Source organism: Macaca thibetana, chromosome 11 (assembly GCF_024542745.1).
Source record: "Macaca thibetana thibetana isolate TM-01 chromosome 11, ASM2454274v1, whole genome shotgun sequence".
Classification (NCBI taxonomy): domain Eukaryota; kingdom Metazoa; phylum Chordata; class Mammalia; order Primates; family Cercopithecidae; genus Macaca; species Macaca thibetana.
The window spans coordinates 67,473,602-67,495,867 of NC_065588.1; the positions used below are offsets into that span (position 1 = coordinate 67,473,602).

Genomic DNA, 22,266 nt, shown 5'->3' on the forward strand with positions numbered 1-22,266 from the left:
CAGTCATTCTCTAACTTGAACATTCAGATTTTTTTCCATGTTTTCCACTGCAAACATCCATATGCATGTTTTTTCATGCACCTGTGCAAATATCCTCTAGGACATATTTCCAAAGAGGAATTTGCTGTCAAGTAACTTTCCTGACAAGTTAAATGCGTTCACTCCAAGTATATGTGAATATTGATGCTATCAAATTCTGTAATGTTTCTCAATAGCATGAGGGGAAAATTATATCTTTTACTGCTTCAGTAAGCACTTTTTGACTACTAGTGAGATGAATCACGTTTTCAAATATTTATTGGACACTTGACCTTATTATTATTTTTCAATTAGGTTATCTTTTTAAATCAAGGTATGGTAATGCTTTACATGTTTGAAATAGTAACTCCTTCTCTGTCATTAAGTATCAAATATATTTTCTCTGAATCTCTCATTTGACTTTTTATGATGTTGTTCAAGGTATAGAAAAAGATTTTCTTTCATAGTCATCCATTTATCTCTTCCTTTAAGGTCTCCATTGTTCTTTCTTTCCTAAAGAACTTTTCATTTTTACTTTCTTTCGTAGCTAGCCCTTTAATGTATTTGCGGGGGTTTTTGTACAAGACATCATGTAAGAACATAATTTTGTAAATTTGTGTTTTCCAACTAGATTGGGAAATCAATTCTGCCACCACCATTTACTAAATATATCATTCTTTCCTTACTGAATTGAAATGGCATCTTCATATCAGGTTCCACTATATGCATGAACTCTCTAGTTAGTTCTATGATCTACTCATCTACTTCTGTACCAAAATCATACAGGTTTGATGATAACAGCTTTGAAACAAGTTTTGATATTTGGTTATGCCAAGACCCCATTACTAATATTATTCTAAAAATTGTTGGCAATTCTGCAACATTTATTCTGGATGAACTTTTGTTTTGTCCTATTTTTAACAATATGTGAAAATTCTGATTGAATAAAAGCTTTTTATATTCATTTTTGAATGACTGATATTTTTATAATACTAATTTTTAAAATTCTGAAACAAGACATGTCTCTTAATTTATTTAAAGCTTTCAATAATATTTTATAATTTTGTCTGCACATATCCTGAAGCTTTCTTTTAAATACATTCCTTCCTTTCTGATTGATTACTAATATAAAGACAAGCAATTTATTTGCTTTTCCCCAATAATCTTATATCTTCTTTATTAAATTATAATACCTTTAGTTATATCCCTTGGATTATATGCAAATAATAATGTTCTATGTTGTCATGGTTCTATAGTATCTTCTAGGCCCTACTTATAATATTTAAACTTGTTCATGTCACAGTTATTCAGTATTTGTTGTTTATTGTCTTGAATGCTTCTGCATAGCTGCTGCCCAAACAGATGATCCAACAAATGATTCACAAACAAGAACAGGATGAAATTATGAAAATAAAGATGTTTGTCTCTTTTAATATTTATGCTACTTTTTTGGTTTTCTTGTCTCATTGCTTTATTTAGAACCTCCAAAATACCACTTAATAATGAAGATAACTGAGTATCTTAGTCTCACCTTTTTTTTTTTCAATTTTACTTTAAATTCTGGGGGATACATGTACAGAATGTGCAGGTTTGTTACACAGGTATACATGTGCCATGGTGGTTTGCTGCACCTATTGAGCTGTCCTCTATTTCCCTCCCCTCACCCCCTACACCCCACAGGCCCTGGTGTGTGTTGTTTCCCTCCCTGTGTCCATGTGTTTTCATTGTTCAACTCCCACTTATGATGTGTTTTCTGTTCCCGTGTTGGTTTGCTGAGGATAATGGCTTCCAGCTTCATCCATGTCCCTGCAAAGGACAGTATCTCATTCTTTTTTATGGCTGCATAGTATTCCATGCTGTATATGTACCAGATTTTCATTATCTAGTCTATCATTGATGGGCATTTGGGTTGGTTCCATGTCTCTGCAATTGTAAACAGTGCTGCAATAAACATACATGTGCCCGTGTCTTTATAGTAGAATGATTTATATTCCTTTGGGTATCTACTTAGTAATGGGATTGCTGTGTCAAGTGGTATTTCTGGTTCAAGATCCTTGAAGAATCGCCATACTGTCTTCCACAATGGTTGAACTAATTTACATTCCCACCAACTGTGTAAAAGCAGTCCTGTTTCTCCACAGCCTTGCCAGCATCTATTGTTTCTTGACTTTTTCATAATTGCCATTCTGTTAGTCCCACTTTTACTGATAAGAACTAGTATTTTCTTGTTTATTATGATGCACACTATTGAGATTTTTAATAAATAGTTTTATTGTGTGGGGATCATTTTCTCTGTCTCCATTTTACTTATCGTTTTATTTGGAATGCAGCTAAATTTAATTAAGTGATTTTTAAGACCCAATAAAATAATATTGCTTTATTATTCTTTCATTTGAAAATGAGATGAATTATGTTGCTGCCCTTTTTCTTATTGAACCTTCCGTGCATTCCTGGAGTGCAACTTGCTTTGTTTTGTTATTCCTTTAACAAACTCTAAATTTGATTTACTCACATGGATCTAGGTCTAAAATTTTTATACTGTATTATTTCCATACTAAGGTTATGCTAGCTAAGTAAAATAGTGTGTGTGCTTTTTCTGTGATCTTGAGTCATTGCTTTATGCATGACTCATCTTTTTTTGAATGTTACCTAGGACACAGATATAAAACCATCTGGACCTAATAAGTTTAAAAATACTAAGAGTTCTATAACAAGCTTTTATAGCAGCATTTCTAATTTCTTCTGCAGCCATTGGTCTGTTTAGGTTTTCTCTTTTACATGGTAAAATCTAGCATTTATATTTTGCTCAATAAAACTTGTTTCTAATTTATAACCAGACAGTTCCACATAATTTCTTAAAATTCTGTTAATCTCAATGATATCTATAATTATATTTTCTTTATTATATCTAATATTATATTTTTTTCTTTGTTCATAAATCAGAAATCCAGGAAGGTACCTGTTATATTTTTAATAATAAAATATATCAAATAAACTGAAGAGATAAATAATAACTCCCTTAAAGATCCCATTCATTTGAGATAGATAACTTGTTATAGTATTCAAAAATATTTTTTTTCTTCCCTGACATAGTTAAGAAATCAACCCAGGCAAGGATGGCACAATAGACTAGTTTAATTTCTTAACCCAATCAGGTAACCTTGGATTTTATTTAATTATTTTGGCCAACTGGGGATTTGGCCCATGTTTCCACTTCATGTTATTTATACCATGTTTCCACTTCATGTTATTTATTATAGGTGAGGCAGAATAATCTAAGCTAAAAGAAAAGGCATCCGGGCCTTCTAAAACAGACTTGGGGAAGTATTATCTTCTTGATCAAGCCTGAGAAATCTTTTGTCATGGTTCTATGGTGTCTTCTAGGCCCTACTTATAATACTTAAACTTGTTCTTGTCACAGTTATTCAATAATTGTTGTTCATTGTCTTGAAAGCTTCTGCATAGCTGCTGTCCAAATAGATGGTCCAACAAATGATTCACAAATGAAAACAGGATAAAATCATGCTGACTAAAAATGAAACCTCCCCTCTTCATGAAAATAAACAACAGGGGTGAATATTTTTGCAATCTTCCTGCTGCTTTATCTGGATAAGGAGTTAGAATACAAATATTGATACAATCTTTGGAAAAAGTGTGATTGTTCTTTAGCCATGATAGCAAGTACTCCTAGGAACAACTTTTAAGTCCATCCAATTGATTAATGGCAATTTTGCCTCAATTAACATGCTTTTTAAAGCCAATCAATCCATAACCATCCCTCACTTCTGAAAGTCAACCAATAAGGAATAGACTCACTCTAAAAAACATGCCTCTGAATGCCAACCAATCTACAAAAATCTAAGCTGAATAATCATGCTTGAACAGATTATGTCAATCTACTTATGCCTCTTAAAATATGCTAATCCTTGAGCCCCATGCTGTCCAAAAACCCTGTATATAATCAGTAGTCTACTCTTCTCCAGGAGACTGCCTGAATGGCATAGTTCTCCCTTGCTATAAGCAATCAGCTCAGCTTTGTCTTTTAATTTCAGATATTAAGTCATAATCTCACCTGCTTTGACAATCAATCAAGATTTAATGCTAACCATTGAAATTAAAAAACAAAGATGGCGAGATAAATTGGCTGCTCCTCTGTGAATTTAAAGAGTAAAATGCACAATATTTTAAAATGTGTTTAATGGCCCCAGATATCCTAAAATACAGTAAAGACATGAGAAATGTATAGAAATATATGGATGAGAAATTATTGACTTGATACATAGCTGATTAAAATAATTCTAATCTGACATATGTACAAGTTACTTATGTTTCATGTTACCTATAATTCTTATAAAGCTGACTTCTAATACAACCTTAAATCCATTCTGAGACTAGACAGATGGGAAAGAAAAGAAGGGAGAAGGAAAGTAGTATCTGAATGAGGAAAGACAATAAAGGAGAAAGGGTAAAAGGAAGAGAAAAAATAAGTCTAACATAACATTTATGGGAAAGACAAAGCTTCAACAAATCAATAAATTAAACAGTGGTTGCTTGATCCTCTCTTCCATTTGCCATACCCTCACTCCCAGCCTCTGTGGTACTCTCTGTATGCTCTCTTTGTCTTAACTGAGGACCTAAGGTGACCTCACTTGACTGTCAACTGACCCCCATAAGTAGGTGATAAAGCCTCCATTCAAAAACATTTATTATGCACTCACAGTGTGTCAGATCCTATGCTGCATGTTATCCCTCACAGACAGATTCTCAATGACCCAAGGCACATAAAACTCAAAGTAATAAATTTATTGGTGAAATTTTAAGCTCTTGTGTACCTGGCAAGGTATGTATCTGGGATCAGGGAACCACACAAATAGCCATAATAGTGTTTGTGAACTTTGGTAAATCCTATAAGCTTTATTCAATTTCAATCTACTTCTAACTTTTCCAAGAACAAGTTCAGGGGGAAGCAAATTATTCCTTTCACATTTCTCTGTGTCCGCATGTGAAGGGAGAAGTGAAGGGTGAGAGGGACTTTTATTTAAAAGTTTACCACAAGCAGGGCAGAAAACAACAAATTTGGCTGATACATCCTTTGGTATTACTATCAGAAACAGAGCATAAGCTGAATGGCTCTCTGTGGGCTCCTACTATTTTGCATTTTATGACTGTCATTATTCTCTGTGTATAAGAAGGGTTATAGCTGTTCCATTATATCCCTTTTGACCTTTACTATAAAGGTTTAAATATCTATGCTCACCTTAATACAGACACAGTTTCCTAATTCTATTTGCTAAGTTACTGCTGAACACAATACCCATTTGATGATGACGCTTTCTTCACCACGAAAATGTCAGTTTCCATCATCTTTACTACAAAATTAGCCCTAAAAATTACTTTTCCAACTGGAAAGGGAAACAAATGAAATTTGTATGGGATATAATCGTTGGATACATTTAATGTGTCTTGAATTGTTAAATTTATCTCCTTAACAAAAACATTTGCTTTCTAAAACTACATTTATTGAATAAATAAACTTTTTAATGTTTCCCTAAGGTTTTCACAAAATAGACTGTGTAATTCCTTTAAATGGAAAGTCACTGTCTGAATCTCAAATCTTCCAGCAGTTCTGTCTCTAATGTGTGACATTTTCATAAGCCAGAAGTTAAGGTCCACAAAAGAATCTCAGGCATTGCCTGGCATTCTTCTCTCCTTTAATTTCCTCCCTTCCTTCCTTTCTGAGGCATTGGCAGAACTGGTTTAATTTGGCCTCTTACAAAACTAAACCACAGAAAACACTTTTTATATTTGCATGCGTGTATATCTGTGTGTGTTACTGGTTTGTTTACTAACATATTTGTATTAGTTTTAAACGGAGATAACTTCATTAAATGGACATAGCTCCTATAAAATTGTAAGACTAATTTAAGGCAGAAGCTGTCGTCCCATCAAGTAAACAAGCTGTTTACATAACACTATTATTTCAGAAGGAACCAGATCATAGTATCTTTCTGACAATCTATTGTTTTGTACTGTCCCCACTATATGACTCTAGGCAATTCCTGAAGTTCTCTCTTTCTCAGTTTCTTCATCTGTAAAGGAGATAATAATTACTCTATGATGTGTAATCATTAGAACTACATGAGGTCACATGCAACAATTATGCAAAGTTTTATGTGAAACTTTCAAAAACAAATACTCTTTCCCATCATACATATGGCAAGTTTGGGGAAAGGGTATGCAGAGGAAGGGGATTAAAATTTAAAAATTGCATAAGGCTAATAAAATGCACAGTAGCTTCTCTCCTAAGCAGCCTAGAAAATACGTTATACAACTACTATTTTTGTTAACACTCTTAGTGAGGAGGAATCCAGACCACGGGTCTAAGAATTCAAAGACAATTTGCCTTAAGTCAATTTGTTACACCAGACACACATGCAATAAACATTTCAGGAGATATATTCTGTGTATTCCCGGGTTTCTGACTAAGAGATACTTTATTTTATAAAACCCTCCCACCAGTAATAAATATTTTTCTTATTTTTACTTCATTTTGTTATTTTCAACTTTATTATTAAACCAAATGCTCTGTTATGAAATTCTTCCTGTAAAATTCCATGATGTCTATATCAGCTTCCACTACATCTTTTTACAGTCAAGTCTGTGTCTACGTCAGCATTTCTATTACACATTTGCTTTCTAGGAGTTTAAAGATCATCCATAAAAGTTAAATAAGGTGGAAATGGCAGACAGCTTAGAAGCACATTTTGTTTTTACCAACTTTCAATACATTCATATGGCTGTTTCTAAATTCTTATGTATCAGGCTAAAGTAAAATAAATCCTGGCCAACAGGTGACACTTACTTAGGCTAATTCACTTCAAAAACAATGGGGGTATTTTTGGTTTTGTATTTTTGTTTTTTAATGCAATTATTCCATGACTGGCTCTCATATCTGCTCCAAGTCCCTCAGCCCCCTCCTGGCTAGATGCCTGATCACACTGGTAGCTGGCCTGGCTGACACCTGCAGCCCAACACTTCTGGCCATGAGGTGCATAGCTAACGTTTCATGCTGTCATAGGACTGTGAAGTTTTCTGGGCACTGCCAGCAGAATCATCACACTGCAAATTTCTTTGGCTCAGCCCTGCTCCTCCTCTGTCCCAACTGAAGACATGCCCCTTTGGGTATTGTAGTCACATCCATAAATCCCAGAAGGCAGCATGTGAAAAACTACTACTTAACATTATAAGCAGAGCTGTCTTTACTCTGACAAATCAGGCCATCGCTTTGAACTGCTGGAAAAGAATTCTCCATGGGTCTCTCATGTTTCTGCACGTCTTGCAAATGAGTCACTGACTGTTCTTTATTCAAAACTGCCTTTGCAAGGAGTTTGTATGGTGAACAGCCTCGGAAGATACAGATAATGCCTCCCCCTTTGGTGAAAAGGGCAGGCATGCTCACTGTCCAGCATAATAAAGGTAATGTCTCCCATCAAATCAAAGGAGAGGCATGCTTACTGCCCATTAAGGATTTAGGTTCCTAAACTTAAAGTTCCTCTCCAGCTTTTGGGAGTATCCTCTGGCCCTCTTCATGGTCACTCTGTGGGACTGGAGTTAAGGGCATCTGCACATAAATGCTGACTCTCTGGCAACTGCTATTGCTGTTAATAATAATTGTCCTTTATTTCTGACCCAGAAGTCTCATCTATTTTAACAGCATTCATGAAACTGTGGTAGGCTTTGTAAGTAGGGTGAAACTCAGCCTCTTCACAGTTCTCATCATGAACATACAGGCTGTCTCTTTTACTAAAATGTAAGCTCCTTGAAAGCTAAAATCCTGTTACTTTATTTATCACTGTATCTCCAAAACTTACACCAATACCTGCTAAATAATTGCTACTCCCTGAGGTTAAAAGGCTTAATGAAGGAAGTGAGACTCGAGATGAACTCTGATTTTTTTCCCCTGCATCCTCTACTCTGCTGTGAGATATTGAAAATACCATTCAGAAGCATAATCAAAGCCTGTCTTTTAGATTGCCAGTAGAAACGCACTGTATACTCTTACTTCTTTGCTTCTAATAGATGACAGAATATAGCCTCAGACATTCTGTGCCCTCTCAGAATGAGTGTTAGATTTTTCTTCTTCAGACAATCTCTGCTTCTTAAATGTTTCTGCTCTCTCTCCTCAGATGGCAGAATTGGGGCAGCCATCAAGTGAACAGCGGGTCATTTACACCTCACCTAACAACTTGTCTGTCAAGGGATAATCAGCTCCTATTACTTATTTTTGAATATTTTTCCACCAAACTTAGAAAAGATTCCTTCCCACTGTTCTTTGGTCTGAATTCATGACAATGCCTGATTTATTACACTGTTTTCAGAGGAGTCTTTTTTCAATTTTTTTTTTAATTTTACTTTATGTTCCAGGATACATGTGCAGAGGGAAAGCATTAGGACAAATACGTAATGCATGCAGGGCTTAAAACCTGGATGACAGGGTGATTGGTGCAGCAAACCACCATGGCACATGTAAACAGGAGATTTTTAAATTCTTATAAATAGCTCAGGAAGTTTAAAGCTAGTTTGCAGTTTCTTTGAAAACTAAAAGTGTGCTATGTTCCAGAGCAGCAGTCATATTGGGCAAAGGCAAGAGAGGATGGTGTGGTTGATGACAGTCAAAAGAAAGAAAAGCCTGCTTTGGCTTGAGCAGGTGCTCCGGTGTGGAGCAGCAGGAAAGCCCATGTAGGAAGTTTCTATCTCAACTCTCAAATCTGCTGGATTTCTACTGTTACCGGATAAAGAAGTTCCTTAAAATTAACATTGTAGAAAGAGTAAAACTTGTCAATATTCCTCAAGTCTTCCATTTTTACTTTTGCCATTATTTTCAAATGTCTCATGTGGAAAACCTTAAATGTTCACTCCTCACTTCCAACTTACAAAAAGGTGACAGTAATACACTAATAGCTGGGGAGGCCAAGAATACCCCGGTGCAATGAAAGCGAAATGTTTTCAAAACTAGGACCCCATCCCAGTCCAACAGTTGTACTTACCAGTCTCATGTTTTAAATCTTTACAGATTCCAACTTCAGAAGGGCAAATACCTTATGAATTAGTTCTAAATTAAAACAGAAAAAGTTTGATATGGATTTAGTGTTCAAGACAGAGAAGGATTAATAGTGCTTGGCCTAAAGAAAGCTCAAGCCCTGGCAGGTGGCGGGCAGAATTCCGCTCAGCAGAGCCAACACACCTCAGGCAGGCCCTGTTTACCCAACCTCTGGCCTCCTCTTCAACAGACGCTGCCAACTGAGCAAACCAAGCTAAATGGTGTGGTGGTTTTCTAATGAGGCTAAGTAGGAACAAGAATGAACGAAGTAAACTTTTTCTTGTGGCCAAAGCAAGTCTGATTATGAGCTCAGACCTCCCGAGGCGAGAGGCTTATGTACTCACCAGCTGCTGTTTCACTGTCCTTCACACGAAGGCTATAGTGTGGCCATTCACGAAGTGCTCTTAAAAGTGGTGCCAGGAGTTCCCCTGAAAATGATTTTTCATTCTGGGCAGTGGAGCAATCTCTGGGTGTGAAATCATGTCTGAGGTTTATAAGTTATTGCTGACATCAATGAAATGCAACATTTGTTTTGCTTCTTTCAGTGTCCTGTAGGCATACTGGCACTCATTAAATGCTTCCTAAAAATATCATTTGGCAAACATTCATGTTTTGTTCATAAAGACTTATGTACATCATGAGGAGGGTCATGTTAGAAGGTTACTATAAAAATGTAAGCACATGCATTCATCAAATCAAACTGTTTCATTTTAATTAATCTGCAGGGTTTTTTCTCTCTGTCCAGAAGTACAGCTTATATTCCAAAGGACTCTTTTTGGAGCTTCCGTGTGCCTTCAGATGAGTCCACACCTCTCTCAACTTGAGCCAAAGTTACAGGTCTGTGGGTCAGGTTTCCTAAGATAATATTTGAAACATAAAGAGCAGGCCATTTAAGAATACTTCAGCAGGATGTTTCACCAATTACTTCCTCAGTGAAACAACTAAACAAGCTTGCCTACATGACATTCCCATTGTCAAGAGACTCAAAAGCTGTCTTCTCAGGGTATAAGTAAAGCACAAGAAATGGCCAGACCTGTTATTTGCACCAGACTAAAGAGTAAACTAATGAATGCCTTGTTTAACTCAAGCCAACATTTACTAAACAACAGCTGTCATTACAACACTGGGATCCATAAGAGAAGCCATCGGTAGAGGAGAAAGTAGTTGCTCATTGCTCTCTTTGCAGCCTCATCCCAACCCCAGGCAGCAGTTAAAGAGAGAACAGGAGTAAGAATTAACAGAAAATGTAAATAAGAAGAAAAATGGTGACTGGTTGAAGATTTGTTTGCAGAAAACCTGCACTGGCTGACTTTTCCACCCTCTCATGTGCACCCAAGTTTAAAGCAGAAAAATTATGTGAAGTAATCGAACTATCTGCCTGCTATGGTTTGAGTGGTTGTTCCCTCCAAAACTCATGTGGAAATTTTATTTCAACAGTATTAAGAGGTGGGACCTTTGAGAAGTGATTAGGCCATAAGGATTCCTACTTCATGGGTGAGATTACTGCCATTCTAAAAAGACATGTTTGGTCCCCTTTTGTCTTGTTGCCCTTCTACCTTCTGCCAATGTGAAGACAAAGCCTTCCTCTCCTCTGCATCATCTTGGCATCAGAATCACCAAACCCTCCAGTGCCTTGATATTGGACTTTCCAGACTCTAGAACTGTGAGCAAATAAATTTTTGTTCATTGTAAATTACCAAATCTTAGGTATTCTGTCATAGCAGCCCAAAACAGATTGACACACTGCCTCAAAGGAACTCTGGCTTTCATGTAGGGCACTAAAGCCACATAATAGAGTCCTCATTGTTTAGGCAAGTCTTGTGGAGGTGGGAGTAGAGGATTCTGCCTTCCTGTCCCAAGCCTGCAGTAAGGTCAAACGGCCAGCAAGCTGTTCACACTACACTGAGCTCAGTAAACTCTCTCATTCATGACATAGGCTAGTAAAGTCAGGTAAACAACAAAGCAGTTATCTAAATGAATGAACCTAATTCTTCATTCACAAATATGAATATAAAACCCAGAACTATCAGACATTTAAATCAATGTTACTAAAAATATTGGAAGAGATTTTAAAACACATGTTTAGAAATCTCATAAAGGAGTAATAAGAAAGAAAGAAAAAGTTCTTGGAAAATAATAATGTGACAGCCAAAATAAAACTTGCAAAGGAAAGTTGGAATAAAACATTTAAGGCCATCTCCCAGTAAATATAAAAGGCATAATTATTTTAAAAATGAGAGAAAAACAAAAAGACACAAAGAAAAAATCAAGGATGTCCAGTATCTACTTAATAAGAGTTCCAGAAAAAAAAGAAAAAACAAAGCAAAGGGAATAATAAAAGAGTTAATAGAATAAACTTTGTGAAAACTGAAAACAGGTATTTAAATTGAAAGGTCTTGCTGTTCGAAGAGCAGAATAAATAAAATAATACTCACATAGGTGGTGGCTCACTCCTGTAATCCCAGCACTTTGGGAGGCTGAGTCAGGCAGATCAGATCACGAGGTCAGGAGTTCAAGACCAGCCTGATCAATATGGTAAAACCCTGTCTCTACTAAAAATACAAAAATTAGCTGGGCGTGGCAGTGCCTGCCTGTAATCTCTGCTACTCAGGAGGCTGAGGCAGGAGAATCGCTTGAATCCGGGAGTTGGAGGTTACAGTGAGGCGAGATCTGCACCACTGCACTCCAGCCTGGGTGACAGAGCAAGACTTCATCTAAAAAATAATAATAATAATAATAACAACAACAATAATAATAATAATACCCACATCTTGGCTCATACTTACAAAATTCAGAACAGTAAGAAAAGAAAATAGCCAAAAAGTATCCACAAAGAAGTTGACTACAGGGAAGCAAAAATCAGATTCATATCACATTTCTCATTAGCCACAATGAATATTGTATACTACTGAAGCAATGTCTTTATGAATATTACAGGAAATTATTTTCTTTTTTTTTAACTTTAAACAAATTTTTATTACACAAAGGTTGTCACCTAATTGGATATTCCTCTACTTTGTACACAATTATTCTCACTCTCCACAGAAAGGCTACTTAACTTCTCATCTGGTGGTGGCAAGCACTAAAATCCTGATTTTAACAGAATAGTAGTAAAAATGCCCCAGTGATTTAAGTTGAAAGCAGTACATTGGTACATGGCTCTTGTACCCATTATCAGGAATGTACAAATGTTTTTTATTCAAAAATACAAAATAAATTATCTGTAGGCATGGACAATGATAGCAGTAAACTATTATATATTTTGTCAACTGAAACCAGTAACTGATGGTTATAGTGATTTTCAGCCAGCCTTTTTCTTCATTTTCTCCAACTGACTTCTCTGAAGTTATTGGTGAGGAACACTGCCTTGGGCTTCCTGTCACAGTTCATTAATAAAGGTAAAGCACTACTAGTCTAGGAGTTAGAACATGCCACCTCCCATACCACCTCCCATTCCACCCATTGCACCCATTCCAGGGTCCTTCTCTTCTTTAGGAATTTCTGTGATGACAACTTCTGCTGTAGTTAACAGACAAGCCACACCAGCAGCATCCAATAAAGCAGTTCTCACAACCTTTGTTGGGTCAATAATTCCTTTTTCCACCATATTCACAAACTCTCCGACCATAGCATCATAACCAACTTCTAAGGAACATTGCATAATTTTCTCAACTATCAAAGATCCTTCAACACCTACATTCTTAGCAATGGTCATTGCTGGAATTTTCTATACCAATTTTTTGATCTTTATTAGCTGGAGTCAATGAGTCCAAGGCTGGAATGCATCGCAGCAGGGCACAACCCCCTCCCAAAACAATGCCTTCTTCAACAGCAGCTCTTGTAGCATTAAGGGCATCTGTAACTCTGTCTTTCTTTTCATTCACTTCAACATCACTTGTCCCACCAACTTTCAGCACAGCTACTCCATCTGAAAGTTTTGCCAGCCGTTCATTCAGCATTTCCTTTTCATATTCACTAGTTATGACATCTAACTGCTCAATGATTTCTTGAATATATTTTTCAATTTGAGCCTTGTCACCTTTTCCTTTTCAGAGCATGGCATCGTCTTTGGTCACAATGACCTCTCCAACTTTTCCTAAGTCATGAGGCTGAACGTCTTCAAGATTTAGGGTCAACCCCTCTTCTCCAAACACTGCACCACCAGTAGCAATAGCCATATCTTTAAGCTGGTTCTTTCTATTGTCACCAAACCCTGGAGTCTTGATTGCCACAACCTGAAGACCAATCTTTAGCCTATTCAAGACGAGTGTACTTAGAGCTTCTCCATCAACGTCTTCAGCGATTATGACCAAAGCCTTACGGTGAGCAGTGGCAATTTCAAGAGCACGTACAATGGACTGGACACTAGAAATTTTCTTTTCACTCAGCAGAACATAGGCATCCTGGAATTCACATTTCTGACCTTTTGATGTATTAATAAAGTATGGAGAAATATAGCCTCGATCAAACTTCATGCCTTCGATAATTTCTAATTCATCATTCAGTGTTTTTCCATCCTTTACTGTGATGACACCCTTTCTTCCAACCTTTTTCATTGCATCAGAGATAATATTGCCAATTTCTTTGTCTCGGTTTGCAGAAATCGTAGCAACCTGTGCAATTTCTTCAGGGGTGGTCACAGGTTTAAACTGCTTTTTAAGTTCAGCAATTACAGCATCAACAGCTAACATCACACCTCTCCTGATTTCCACTGGATTAGCACCTTTGCTAATCTTCTCGAAGCCTTCCTTGGCTATAGAGCGTGCCAGTACAGTAGCAGTGGTAGTACCATCCCCAGCCTCTTCATTTGTGTTACTGGCAACATCTTGAACAAGTTTAGCCCCAATGTTTTTATATTTATCCTTTAAGTCAATTGACTTTGCAACAGTCACACCATCTTTTGTTACTTTGGGACTTCCCCAACTCTGCTTAATAATCACTGTTCTTCCCTTTGGCCCCATTGTAACGGCTACAGCATCGGCTAAAAGGTCTACACCTTGAAGCACTAAGGCTCGGGCATCTGCACCAAATTTTACATCTTTGGCATAAGCCCGAGTGAGATGAGGAGCCAGTACCCTGGACACCGGTCTCATCTGGCGAAAGACCGTGGGTAACCGAAGCATTTCTGCGGGGCGGTGGCGGGGCGTATGGGCAGGGAGACAAGTCGTCAGCGGTGAGTGAGGGACAGAGTAGGAAATTATTTTCAACTTAGAATTCTGTATCTAGTTTCAGTCAAAATATGAAAAAATTATAAAGACATTATTGTACATACAGGTAATGAGCAAATTTATATTCCTTTCTATAAAAAGTTACTTGGGCCAGTCACAGTGGCTCACGGCTGTAATCCCAGCACTTTGGGAGGCCGAGGAGGGCAGATCACCTAAAGTCAGGAGTTCAAGACCACCCTGACCAAAATAGTGGAACCCCATCTCTACTAAAAATATAAAATTAACTGGGCATGGTGGCGCACGCCTGTAATCCCAGCTACTCAGAAGGCTGAAGCAGGAGAGTTGCTAGAACCTGGGAGGCAGAGGTTGCAGTGGGCTGAGATCGTGCCATTGTACTCCAACTTGGGCAACAAGAGTGAAACTCCATTTCAAAAAAAAAAAAGAAGTTACTTGATGCGCTACAGCTAAACTAAAGTGGAAACCACAAAGGGGAAGACATAAAATCCAAGAGAATCCATAATAATGCTTCTGCAGCAAGACTAGGACACATATCTGTGCATCCAACAAATAGTATAATTAAGAACTTTAATTTTAAAATAGTTATTTTTAAGGCCCACATTCCTCCTATAAACACACACACACCAGTACACAAAAGGCAATTACAAACTCTTAAGAACAAAAATTATACAAGAAAATTTGGATCCAAGTAAGAAACATATTAAAATGTTATTGTTTAGAACAACAGGCATCTGAGACAAGAGAATTTATTTGACTTTCATGCTTGGAACATCTTCCTCCAAACAATACAGATTTAAAGATGTAAAATGTTATTTATTTTTCTGAATTTTTACATGTAGAAATATTTACATAATCAGCACAATTTAAGTGCTTCTTCTTATTTTCCATTTTAAGTTGAATTTATAGGCAAAGCATGGAAGCCATAATTTTAGTAAAGGGAAAGAATGTAACTGTTGAAAAATTTGACCATGTAAATTGAGGGTACTGTTGGCAGATTTTGAAAGAGAAGAAGGGAAACAGAAATGGAGACGAATATGTAAGCAAACTAAAGTCTAATAAAGTTTTCAATTTTATATAATTAGAAGGAAAGAAAATGTTCTGACATTCACCAGGAGACAATGTAAAGGTATTATTTAAAGTTATAAAGATAGCCAATACAAGTACCAAAAACAAAAATTAGGAAAGAAGAAATGAATGAAAAATAGTCAGAGAAGGGAGTGATTAGACACAAATTTAACTAGAAGATAAATAACTAGAGGTTTAAGCATATTATTTAACGTGAAAGAAAAGTCAAACCCAGAAATGGTCAAACATAATTTTGTTTGAGGCAGCAATTCTCTAAGTACAGCCTAGGACCCCAGACAAGGTCAAAACTATTTTTATAATAATATAATTTTTTTATATTTGCCTTTTCAACTCTCATTTTGACATCATTGTACAGTGCAAGATTCTATAGGATACATGATGTATGATATCTCAACAGATTGAAGCCTACTATCTTTTATTATTCAGGCATTAAAGAGATTTGCAAAAATACAAAATAATGCCACTCTTCTAATTATGACTGACATTTTAAAATACATTTTATTCAATTATGGTTTTCAATGTTAATACACAATTAGTTTGTTATTATGATTTTTATTAATATTTTACAATTTTTAGTTTAAATTTCTCATATGATGAATATTGATAAATTAGCAAAAGCTTTTTAGGTTCTTCAATAATTTCTTAGAATCTAAAAGAGTCCTGATAGGAGTGACATCAGCAAGATGCTGGAATAGGAGGTTGCAGACCACCTCTCTTCAGAAACTCTGATGTTGGCAACCACCCATGAAGAACATTTTTACTTTACCATTGTTATCCTACTCCAAAGGCAACACAACTTGGTATTGAGACAGGACCTCTTTGCCCACAATATTCCCTATGGGAAAAAGTGAGAGTGCAGTGGGCACTCACCTTCCTTGGCCTTGTGGGATGTAGTTGACCAAGAGGCCCACTTCTATGCTGCCCACAAGAACAGTGAGGAGATCAGTACAGCTGAATCATCTAGGGACAGCTAGGAGCCCAGAGAAGAGACAGATGCACACAGCAACTGGTGCACAGATTTTAACATCCAGCCACACATCCTGCAAACTTGCTAACTACTTCTACCAAGAGGCCTGCCCATGAACCCTGCAGGAAACCTCACCTAAAGATATCTCCCACTAAGTGATATATGTCCTTCAAATACCGATGGGTGGCACCCTGTGCATCTTCATTGCAACTCATGCAAAGTCCCATAGAGAGCCCACAAATATCAACAGCAGGGGCAGATCTTAGCCACCAGCTTGACTCTGCTAGTTTTGGAGAAAGAATACAACTTCAGGGCACTGACCTAAGGAATGCCTCAGGGCACTGCCCTAGGGAAAACAAGAGGCTCTCAGCACCAAATCTGGCCTTACAGGATTAAGAGAAGGCATACAATCCTAAGACATATGCCTTAAGATGGAACAAGAGAAATGGAGTGAGTGCATCAATAGAAGTCTGGGAGATCACTGGAATCTCAGGCCAAGTTCACTGCGGAAGATCTTTCTATCCAGAAGTCAGTCAGTAAAGACATGCTTCTTCAAATGTTAGGACAGCAAGGCAAGGCTTCAAGGAACACAAAGAATTAAGAAAATACAGCCCCATCAAAGAAATAAAGTCAAACTCCAGTGGCTATCTCCAAAGAAATAAAGACTCTGAACTTCCTGAAAAAGAATTAAAAAAAAAAAAAAGTCTTAAAAAAGCTCAGTGAGCTACAATGAAACAATGTTATGGAAACAATACAATAACAAAACGGGAAGTTAAACAAAGAGATAGAAACCATTTTAAAAAAAAAACAAACAGAAATTCTGGAGGTGAAGAATATGTCTGAAATAAAAAATTAAATAGAAAGCTTCAACAACAGACTCAATCCAACAGAAGAAATAATAGGAAACTCAAAGCAAATTATTTGAAATTATCCAGTTAGGGAAACAAAAAGAAAAAAGAATGAAAAAGAATGAAGAAAGCTTATGGGACATGTAAGATACCATCAAGCAAACCAACCTACACATCATGGAATTCCAGAGGAGCAGGGAAAGGAAAAGAGGCAGAAATCTTATTTGAAGAAATAAGGACAGAAAATTTCCAAGCCCGAAAAGGGAAATGAACATCTACATCCAAGAGGCCTAAAGAATTCTCAATAGGTTGAGCATAAAGAGATCTTCACAGAGACACATTACAATTAAATTGTCAAAAGTCAAAGATAAAGAGAGAATTTGGAAAGAAGCAAGAAAAAAGTGACTTGTCACATACAAGGGAACTCACATAAGACTGTCAGCAGATTTCTCAAGAGAAACCTTGAAGGCCAGGAGAAAGTGGGTAGATACCTTCAAAGTGAAAACAAAACAAAACAAAACCCCTGCTAACTAAGAATAATAAACCCAGCAAATCTATCCTCCAGAAACGGAGAGATAAAGTTTCCCAGACAAACAAACGCTGGCAAAGTTCATCACCACCAGATCCGCCTTATAGAAAATGCTAAAGGGAATCCTTCAAGTTGAAACAAAGGAATGCTAACAACATGAAAGCATATGAAGGTATGAAAATTACCAGCATAGGTAAATATGTGGTTAAATTCAGAATACTCTGATACTGAAATGGTGGTGTGAAAATCACTGTTAGTGGGCTGGGCACAGTGACTCACGCCCGTAATCCCAGCACTCTGGGAGTCTAAGGTGGGTGGATCACGAGGTCAGGAGATCGAGACTATCCTGGATAACACGGTGAAACCCCATCTCTACTAAAAATACAAAAAAAAAAAAATTAGCCTGGCATGGTGATGGGTGCCTGTAGTCCCAGCCACTTGGGAGGCTGAGGCAGGAGAATGGCATGAACCCGGGAGGTGGAGCTTGCAGTGAACCAAGATCATGCCACTGCACTCCAGCCTGGGCGACAGAGCAAGACTCCATCTCAAAAAAAAAAAAAAAAAAAAAAAAAAACAAAGAAAAGAAAATCACTGTTAGCTCTACTGCAAAAGTTTAAAGTCATAAATATTAAAATAACTATAGGTAGAATAATTTGTTAATGAGTGCATAATATAAAAAGATGTAAGTTGTGACAGCAATAATATAACATGCAAAGGAGGGAATAAACATGTAGAATTTTTGTATGTAATCAAAATTAAATTGATATCAGCTTCAAATAGATTACTGTAACTATAAGATGTTTTATGTAAGCCTTGTGGTACTTACAAAGAAACAAAAACCTGTAATAGATACATGAAGGATTAAAAGAAAGGAATAAAAGCTACCACTACAAAAAAAAGTAAAATCACAAAGATAGACAGCAAGAGAAGAGGAAAAGAAAAAAAGAACTATAAAACTATCAGAAAACAATTTTTTTTAAATGGCAACAATAAGTCCTCTCTAGCAATAATTACTTTAAGGTTAAATTGACCAATCTACTGAATAGGTTAACATTTTTTAAAATATCAAATTATATGCTGCCTTAAAAAAAGGCTCACTTTAGTTTTAAGGACACCATATGCTGAAATGAAGAGATTAAAATGTATATTCCTTGCAAATGGTAACCAAAAGAGAGCGGGGGTAGCTATACTTACATTAGACAAAATAGACCTGAAATCAAAAGCTGTCACAAGAGACAAATAATAGTCACTATATAATGATAAAGAAATCAATTCATCAAGAGGTATAGCATTGTAAATATATATATATATATACACACACACACACACACATATATACCACGAACATCAGGGCACATAAATATATAAAGCAAACACTGGCAGATCTGAAGAGAGAAATAGACAGCAATACAATAATTGTATATAGGACATCGATAAGCCACTTTCAACAACAGATGCATCATTGAGACAGAAAAATCAATAGAGAAACATTGGACATAAGCTACATTTTAGGCCAAATGGAGCTGACATATACATAAGAATATTCTATCCAACAGCAACAGAATACACATTATTTTCAAGTGCACAAGAAATATTTTCCAGAATAGGCCATACATTAGGCCAAAAAATAAGTGTTATCAAATTTAAGAACACTGAAATCATATCAATCATATCAAGTATCTTTTCTGACCACACAGATATGAAATTAGAAATCAAAAACAGGAGAAAATTTGGAAATATTACAAATATGTGGAAACTAAGCAACAGACTCCTGAACAACAAATGGGTCAAAGAAGAAATAAAAAAGAGAAACAAAAAAAGAATATTGAAGCAAAGGAAAATGGAAATGCAACCTACCAAAATGTATGGGAGGTAGCAAAAGCAGTTCTAAGAGGAAAGTTTATAGTGATAAACTTCTCCCTTAAAAAAAAAATTAATATAAAAAGACTTTACTTCTCAAGGACCCAGAAAGAGAACAAACTAAGACCAAAGTTAGCAGAAAGAAGCAAATAAAGCAGAAAAAAAAATAAAATACAAACTAGAAACACAATAGAAAAAAATCAGTGAAAGTAAGAGTTAACTGATAGAAAAGATAAAATTGACACACCTTTAGCCAAATTGAAAAAAAGAGAAAAATCAAATACATAAAATTGCAAGTAAAACAGAAGACATTACAATTGATATCACAGAAATAAAAGATTCCTAAGAGACTACTATGAACAATTAAATGCCAACAAGGTGGATAATTAGAAGAAAGCACAGGCAATGAAAGCAAAGAAAGCTTCTGCACAGCAAAAGAAATGGCAAAAGGAAAAAGCTATCTATGAAGGGGGAGATATTTGCAAGCCATACATCTGAGAAGGAGTTAATATCCAAAATATATAAGGAACTCCTTCAACTCCATAGCAGAAAACCAAACAACCCAGTTTTTATAATTCACAAAGGACCTGAATAAACATTTCTCCAAAAAAGACATACAAATGGGCAATAGGTATATGAAAAGATGCTCAACATCACTAAGCATCAAGGAAATGCAAATCAAAACCACAGTAAGATATCATCTCACACCTGTTAGGATGGCTACTGTCAAAAACATAAAACAACAAGTTTTAGGAAAGATGTGGAAAAAAAGGAAATCCTTGTACACTGTTGGTGAGAATGTAAGTTGGTACAGACATTATGGAAAATAGGATGGGTGTTACTCAAAAAGTTAAAGTATAACTACTACATGATTTAGCAACCCCATTTTTGAGTGTTATATCCAGAGAAATCAAAATCAAGATCCCAATGAGATATGTGCACTCTCATGTTCATTACTGCATTATTCACAATAGCCAAGAAATGGAAACATATTTTAGATTTCACATGTATGTGAAAAAGTACAGTATTTATCTTTTTGGTCTGGCTTATGTCACTTAATATAATTCCCTATAGGTCCATCCATGTTGTCACAAAGCCAGGATTTCCTTCTTTTCTAAGGTTAATATTTTGTTGTATATATATTCCATATTCCGCCACTATTCTGAAATAGAATCATAGAAGCAGAGTGTAGAATGGTCATTGTGTGGGACTTGGGGGTGAGGGAAATAGGGACGTAATGGTTAAAAGGTACAAAGTTTCAGTTACGCATGATTAGTTGTGGAAATCAATACAACACAGTGGCTATATATCTAACAATATTGTATTGTATTGTATACTTAAAATTTGCTAAGATAATAAATCTTATGGTGAGTGTTTTTACCAAAATGAAGAACGAAAACAATAGTAATAATAAAGGGAGTGGAAGAAACTTTGGGAAATAATATTAATATCTATGCTTAAGGCCTTGATGATAGTGATGCTGTCACAAGTGTATACTCATCCCCAAATTCATGAACTATGCATTAAACATATATAACAGCTTTTTGTATGTCAATCATACCTCAAAAAATAAATTCAAAGTATTATAATAAAATTTAAAAATAACAAAAAATAAAGTAAAATAAAGCTTCCTGAGACCAGAAAATTTTCTCTGAGGGGCTAGATCCGGATGAAAAAAAAAAAAAACTTTACTTTCATATATATAGCTTTAACTATTTTCATGTACATACATTATTTTTAGAATAGCAAATTCTAGATGCACATACAAAGAAGAAACAGTAGACCAGGCTGCTTAGATAAAGGAGGTGCAAAAATAGCAACTACGTAGCAATGATGACCAAAAAAGAGCAAAAATCTTCAGAAAGCAGAAGCTCTTTTCCCAGAAAAGATCACTGAGATCAAGAAACAGGTTCTACCTGTGGAAAGACTTTAAATGAAACCAAATAAGCAATCTTTGAATATTTTAGTTATATTTCTGGGCAAAGGAAAGGTTTTGGGTAGACAATTTTGTGATTTCCTTAGAAACTCCAGGATACAGTATTCTTCTGAGTATTAACCTGATACCCCTCATGTTTAATAACATCTATCTAAAGATCTGTTTCTAAATTTTTCTAGCATATTGATGGATGTCACATAAACACACATGCAGATAATAATGCTGTATTTGTGATGCCAGTTTTCTTTCATGAAGCTTAAATTACCTCACGAACATCACTTTAGTCCAATTTCTTATTCAAAAATTATACTTGGCCACGATATATTTTTTTTTATGATTTTCTCTTCCTCTCTCTTTTTTCTCTCCTCACCCCCTTTTGGGCTTTAAATACTCTTAGAAGTGGTAAAACAACAAATCTTGATTCTTTTGAAAAGGTCAAAATTTCCTAAGTAAAATCTATTATACCATTTATTGCCAAAATCAGAGAAGCCAATTAAATCTCAATTTTACTCTTGGCTTTAAGATAACAAAAACCATAGCCAAGATTATATTTCAGCAATCTAAATTAATTTAGCTTTCAATGGTTGTTCAAAAGGAAAGTAAAGAGGATAATATTGATGATGTGTTATCTTTCTAATTCACATCAGGTTACAATTGTTTTGTTTTTATATCAGTAACGAGGAGAAATTTTTGTAGCATAATTCATGTTTATAGTTATTTGTCTTTCTTTTTTAAA

At 35.8% G+C, this 22,266-nt stretch overlaps 1 pseudogene across 1 annotated transcript; it reads right to left on the reverse strand.

Moving 5' to 3' along the window:
* Window positions 1–12,067: 12,067 nt before the first annotated feature.
* Window positions 12,068–14,281, reverse strand: LOC126930141 (60 kDa heat shock protein, mitochondrial-like; annotated as a pseudogene). The gene has a single exon (XR_007717467.1). The product of XR_007717467.1 is annotated as a 60 kDa heat shock protein, mitochondrial-like (transcript).
* Between the last annotated feature and the right edge of the window lie 7,985 nt (window positions 14,282–22,266).